We start from the raw sequence: 7,249 nt of genomic DNA on the forward strand, positions 1-7,249 counted from the left end.
AATGGTTTAGGACCAAAATACATCAATGACCTCCTGACCCAGTATGAACCTTCCAGATCCCTCAGGTCATCTGGATCCGGTCTTTTATCAGTTCCCAGAGTCAGAACCAGACACGGAGAAGCTGCATTCAGCTTTTATGCTCCTTATATCTGGAACAAACTCCCAGAAAGCCTCAGATCAGCTGAAACACTCAGTTTATTTAAATCCAGGTTGAAGGCTCACCTGTTCTCAGCTGCATTTGAATAAAGCACCAAATCCACACTTTTAAGCTTAAATTTCAAAACTTATATTTTAACTACTTTTAAATCATGCTTTTTATTGTTTTTGTTTTTTAATGTCTCTGTAAAGCACTTTGAATCACCTTGCTGTTGAATTGTGCTATATAAATAAACTTGCCTTGCCTTGTGTGACCAGGAGATATTATATTTTGTATTCTTATAATCAGTTATCATTGATTAATCATTTACCATTGTTGAATCTGTTGACAGAATAATCTTTTAATTACATCTGTGTTACTCTGAGCAAATATTAATGCACACTAACTGTCTATTGAGGTTCTGTATCATTCTTGTTATCTGCTTAAGTTGTTGCACTTTAGTGCAGTCACACCGCTCAGACCCACCAGTCCTGTTGGACCCAGGCCCGTCTGCGTTCAGTTCAGCACGTACGCCGGCCTGTAACCACATGCACGCACTTATATAACACACGCACGTTCAAATACACACTTAGTAATAATAGGAGGGTCGTCTGAGGACAGTTTTTCTGATAGATATACTTTCACAAAATGCACAATGTAATACACACTTGTTTTTCTCTTAAGAGTAGCAGTTGATGTCTATATAAGGACAAGGTTTTAAAGAGGAGGGCAATTGTTATCATTTCCAGTAAAGATCCAACTGTGATGTCATGATGGCAATATAAGGAGACGGGACGGTCCAGTCGACGAAGGATTGTATTGCAAATTGTCTTTCCCACACTGACTGCGCAAAGTGTGTAATAAAGATCACTATTTTTTGACACCTTCTTCGGCCTGGGCTTGCTTTCTTCTCTTCCCTAAATCGAACGAACCATAACACTTGTTAGTCATTTGGGGAATACCTCAGACTGTAGTAGTTTCACAGTTGCACAAATGCTAATTTTAAACTATTGCAGAAATACACTCACTAACTGCTTCATTAGGAGTACCTACTAGAACAAGTTGGATGCTCTTTGCCTTTAAAACTGCCCCATTTCTTTCTGGAATAAACTCAACAAGGTCCACACAAAATTTTTCAGAAATCTTAGTCCATATTGACATCATAGCATCACACAGTTGCTGCAGATTTGTTAGCTGTAAATCCATGATATCAATCTCCTGTTCTAACACATCCCGGAGGTCTTCTATTGGATTGGGATCTGGTAACTAATGAGACAATCTGAGTACTGTGAGCTCATTGTTATGTTCAAGAAACCAGTTGCTGGAAGCAGCAATCAGAAGGTGGGATGATGTTGTCATAAAGGTCAGCAAAAGTAGTGAGAAAGGCTGTGATTTTTAAAGGATGCTCACTGGATATTTTCTTTTCTTTTCTTTTTTAAACCATTCTCTGTAAACCCTAAAGATGATCATGTGGGGAAAATCCTAATAGATCAGCAGTTTGTAAAATACTGAGACTGGCATGTCTAGCACTGACAACCATGCTGCTTTCAAACTCACTTCAATCACCTTTCTCGCCTGTCCTGATGCTCAGTTTGATGCAAGCCATTTGACCATGTCTAAGTGCGTATATGTACTAAGCTGCTGCCATGTGATTGGCTTATTAGACATTTGTTTTAATGAGCAGTTGAACAGGTGTGCATAATGAAAAGGCTGGTGGGTGTATCAGGTTAAATAATACACGAATATGTTCATTTTATTTCTACATAATACTCCAATAATAGTAGATTATATTTATTTATTCCCAGCTTTGCTTTCTTCTTGTCAGATAGAAGTTTTTTGGAGCGTGGGCCAACAGCTTAAAGCCCCAAGGTCGTTGCTCTATATGTTATCATGGGACTCACTTGCTGCTTGACTTGCTTGGCTTAGAGAACATAATCCTTCTCTCCTTCTGTCTCTCTCTGTCTTGCTTTTCTCTTTCTGTCCCCCCCTCCCCTGTCTTTGGCTAGTCCACTGTATATCAAGGAGATATGAATATATACATGAATCACGAATGAATCAGTTGAGTGAATGAAGGAAACAACATGATGACGATGTCTTTTTTTGAAATGTTTTGCCCGTATGCGTGATCATGTGCTGAAACTTATGGCTGATAAAGAAGCCTTTTCAAGGTTGACTAGCTCAAGTGAAATATCATTGCCAGATGATTTGATAAAATAACATTTGGTGTATCTTGACAACAAAAGTCAAGACATTTCATTTTGGCACCTTAATGCCCTGTGAAAGTACTACATCTGCTGCCTTCTATTGCATTTCATATTTGTCACAACTTTTGCCAGCATTTTCCTCGTTGCTCTCAAGCTCAGAACAGAATGTCTTTCCAATTGACATTCAGCACCATAGCACCATGTAACTCCTATCCTGAATGTTAAACAGATATGACATGGAGCTTTTATTGTAAATAATTTGGCTCAAGCTTTGGGGTCAGCCAACTGAAGAACATCTACTTTCTTTTCATATCAAGGCCTTCTGTTCCTCCAGCTGCTGAGCTGCCTGTATTTGAGACAGGTGCCATAGTATCTATACGAAACACCTTCATTCTTGATGCAATTATCCCCCTGGCTTTGTAACTCAACCTACAACACGGTGGGAGTCACCCAAGTGCTTCCAGGAATACTAGCTGTCTATGCAGGGGTTCTGTGGCATGAATGATTATATGTATGTGATGAACTGACCCACCATAATGTAGTTGTCTTTGAAAAGTGCACCATCGACTCAAGCTCCATTGTGATAAATCAATCAAGAACTGCAAGAACGGCTTGGTTAGAGGAAGTGCAATCAAAGCAGTTACATCTGAGATTTTCAGGCAGTCGTTCATATAAGTTGTTTGCTGCTAATTATTGACAGTTTTCAACTTGGCTTAAAGAAATTAAAACTGTTTCCTCAACAATAATTAATCAGGGTTCAGAGTATGAAAGCAAACAGGATGTATCCAGTGGCAATGTGGATTGTGAACAGTCTAAATGAGTTTTTCTTTTATAAGAAAAACAGATTTCTTTACAATAAGGCTCCCCTTATAGATGCTAATAAATAGTTTATAGCTATATTATTAATTAATTTGTAAATGCTTTATAAACCATTATTAATGGTTTATTATGCATTAGTTAAGGGTGAGAAAGAGGAAAAAAACTGACCGGTTTCTTGCCAAATAGTGAGCCAAATGTGTTCACCTATATATTTCATCTAGAGTTGCTATATTAAACATTTCAGACTAAGTTACTATCCTGTAAGCACAATCAGCATTTGTAAACATATTTTTTATCATATAAAATTGTACTTCAGAAATGCATTATAAATATCCACAACTATCAATCGGAGCTTTGTAGTAAAGTGTAAAGCATAAAACCATTTATTAATGAATAATAAATTTTTATAAATGCCAAATGGGAGCCTTATTGTAAAGTGTAAAGCATGACACCATTTATTTATGACTAATAAACATTTATAAATGCCAAATGGGAGCCTTATTGTAAAGTGTAAAGCATAACACCATTTATTAATGACTACTAAACATTATAAATGACAAAAGAGAGTTTTGTTGTAAAGTTTAAAACATGTCAACATTTATTAATCACTAATAAACATTTATAAATGCCAAATGGGAGCCTTATTGTAAAGTGTAAAGCATAACACCATTTATTAATGACTACTAAACATTATAAATGACAAAAGATAGCTTTGTGGTAAAGTTTAAAACATGTCAACATTTATTAAGGACTAATAAACATTTATAAATGCCAAATGGGAGCCTTATTGTAAAGTGTAAAGCATAACACCATTTATTAATCACTAATAAACATTTATAAATGACAAAAGATAGCTTTGTCGTAAAGTTTAAAACATGTCAACATTTATTAATCACTAATAAACATTTATAATTGCCAAAAGTGAGTCTTAAATGTATAATGTCACCATTTATAACACTTAGACCTAAATTACAATCAGTGCTTGAAATAACATTTAACTACTGTCAAAAATGGCAATGTATTGTAAGAGTAACACATGTAACATTAAATGTGTTTTTTAAAACACCAAACAGTCACCCACTCCAAAAAAAGTTCATGCCAGACTGGTTCAAACTGGAAATATTTTTTGTATGTCCTTAAATAAGCGTCCCAGTGGTCCATCAGGGTGTCGCGAACCAAGCCAAGATGACCACTCAAGAACCATCAGGTGTTCCTCCAGCAACTTCTCAGTGCGATTTCCTCTTAGTCTACGGACATGTCCTTTGATGGTCATCCAAGCCCTTTCGATATGCTGTGTATGACTGCCAGATTGAGGATCTACAAACCACCTGCTGTGATTTACAGTGTAATGTCTGTACCCTATGTTTGTCAAAACATTTTTCTAGGCTCTCCACTCATCACTGATAATGGCACTACCCAACTTAACATGCTGTCTGATCAGAGGAACAAGGTGGCGCCTTGATCGTTTTTCAACAAGTTTTAACACGAGCCTTCACCTTTTGTCTTTAATTCCCATCATTCCAAATACCCATTTCTTCCTTTTCCATGCATTTCCAAAGCGTCCACGTGCATACTGAAAACAAAAAGAATAAAATTAAACAGAATTAAAATGAAAAAGAATAAAATTAAATATCTACAAAGAAACATTCAAAAAGATGGTTGCTTCTACTAATTTTTTTTACTTATGGTAAAGGTTTCCATGTTTAGAGGACACAGTCAGATCTGCATTGATTCTAACAAACCTGTCTGAGAGTTTACCAACCTTTCGCTGATGACGGAGACAGCTTTCATCTATAACCACAAATTCTCTGTCACCACCAAGACGGTGTCCATTGTTTATTCTGTGTCTTTTAATTGCACGTATACAAACATGTCGAATGTGTCTTGCCATGCTACTTCGTGTTCTGGAGCTGCCAGCCACTTCATCATCGATCATATCTACTTGTCTGAGCCTGAGCCCTTGTGAAAATCTGTGATAGAAATTGAGGCAATTATTACTTACTGAGGCCCTAATTTTATTTCACAAGTCTCGTATTGGTGTTCAATTATGAAAGGTGCATTGCTATTAATGTCTACATCTACATATACCTGTAAATGAACTTCATCCAACTGAAAAGAGATGTTTTTGATTTCTCAAAGAGGGAGCCAGTTCTAATTGTTCTGGAAACTCTCCTATGACTTGCTCTTTTGCAGCACCTGAGAACATATCAATGAGTTAAGTAAAGAAATGGACCCATAAACAAGAGCATTAATTGAAAAGATAATCACAAAATTAAGTATGAAGAAAATAATAATGAAAAGAGGTTAATGCTCCCTCTTGCATTGATAACCGAAATATTTTGTTATATTTACTACATGCACTACATTATCATGCATTATACATACCACATATATTGGTCTTTCTTCACCACGGAAATCATTTTCATCTTATGGTGACAAACAGGACATCTAAGCTTCTTTTTTAGCAGGTGTTTCTTCTGCAGCCATTTAATGAGCCTTAGTGCCTTATATTTAGTTTGTTTTCCTTCTCATTCCCAAAGACATTCTGGTGGAAAAAAATGAGTAATTTATTTTATTATCACCTCGAAACACCGTAAAATACTCTATGGGAGTCTAGTGCAAATCGGTTCAGAGTTAACTTCACATGCAATATAAAACAAGCCCTATAATCAAAAATAGTCCCACGCAAAAAAGAGGATTGTCTCACCTGTTATAATGTATCTCCGACTTTGTTATGTAGATCTAACCCGCTGGATTCATGCTAAAAAAATATGTTCTGCTGCCAAAGGGAGGGAAAACAAATTTAATTTAAACGCAGAGGAGCTTATACAACCATCCAATCACAGTTAACTTTATTAAGGAAAGCCCCTCCTCTCAGAGCGTGACAGGCAGTGGAGCGCTCTGGAAGGTCAAGCCAAAGGGGCACGAACAGACACACTGAAGGCGCTCGTTCAAGTTGCTGCGCCATGGATGGAGCAGAAGATAAAAATTTGTGTGCGTCTGCGACTTACACAGTTAGCACACGTTCGAAGAGATACAAAAAGCAGAGACTGGATGATCTAGATTGCACTAAGCCAACGACGTCAGCAGTTAGACATGAAGGTGAGTATAATGCTAGCTAGCTAGCTACCGAGCCATTTGGCTGCTAGCTACAGTGGCTAACTAACATCACATAACATGTGAATAGCTCTATTACTATTGGTTATTCCAAACGATTGATATCACTTAGTTGTATATTTTTAGTTTTGTTTATGTGCATCATTAAATTTATATTAAACACCCTGGTAAGGCAGTACACATAAGAATTATTTGCCTTGTTTTAGAAATGTCTGAACCACCACATGTGTATATAACATAATTTTTACAAAGTGGCTTTTTATAAATTCAAGTTGTAACCGTTTTTAATCAATATTTTATTTGAGTTTCCCAAGTTTAGATTATAAATTATTTTAGTATTGTAATTTAATAATTGTTTGTTCTTTAGATTCTTCTTCTAATCCTGCCCCTACTGCAACTGCCCTTCTTAACAAGGAGCGAGAGAAACTGACTTTTCTTAAGGAGGAACTGGAGCGCGACACCCTGATGGACCACTGGGACGCTTATTTAAGGACATACAAAAAATATTTCCAGTTTGAACCAGTCTGGCATGAACTTTTTTTGGAGTGGGTGACTGTTTGGTGTTTTAAAAAACACATTTAATGTTACATGTGTTACTCTTACAATACATTGCCATTTTTGACAGTAGTTAAATGTTATTTCAAGCACTGATTGTAATTTAGGTCTAAGTGTTATAAATGGTGACATTATACATTTAAGACTCACTTTTGGCAATTATAAATGTTTATTAGTGATTAATAAATGTTGACATGTTTTAAACTTTACGACAAAGCTATCTTTTGTCATTTATAAATGTTTATTAGTGATTAATAAATGTTGACATGTTTTAAACTTTACGACAAAGCTATCTTTTGTCATTTATAAATGTTTAGTAGTCATTAATAAATGGTGTTATGCTTTACACTTTACAATAAGGCTCCCATTTGGCATTTATAAATGTTTATTAGTCCTTAATAAATGTTGACATGTTTTA

At 35.9% G+C, this 7,249-nt stretch overlaps 2 long non-coding RNA genes across 2 annotated transcripts; one reads left to right on the plus strand and one right to left on the minus strand.

Moving 5' to 3' along the window:
* Positions 1-4,021: 4,021 nt before the first annotated feature.
* Positions 4,022-5,299, minus strand: LOC145430849 (uncharacterized). Its single transcript, XR_013911167.1, has 2 exons — positions 4,922-5,299; positions 4,022-4,732 (listed from the first exon to the last, which is right to left on the minus strand). It is a non-coding gene; the product is annotated as an uncharacterized LOC145430849 (long non-coding RNA).
* A 758-nt stretch (positions 5,300-6,057) lies between these two features.
* Positions 6,058-6,967, plus strand: LOC145430850 (uncharacterized). The gene is made up of 2 exons (XR_013911168.1): positions 6,058-6,261; positions 6,644-6,967. It is a non-coding gene; the product is annotated as an uncharacterized LOC145430850 (long non-coding RNA).
* Positions 6,968-7,249: the final 282 nt, after the last annotated feature.

The sequence above is a fragment of the Astatotilapia calliptera genome, chromosome 9 (genome assembly GCF_964374335.1).
Source record: "Astatotilapia calliptera chromosome 9, fAstCal68.1, whole genome shotgun sequence".
Lineage (NCBI taxonomy): Eukaryota > Metazoa > Chordata > Actinopteri > Cichliformes > Cichlidae > Astatotilapia > Astatotilapia calliptera.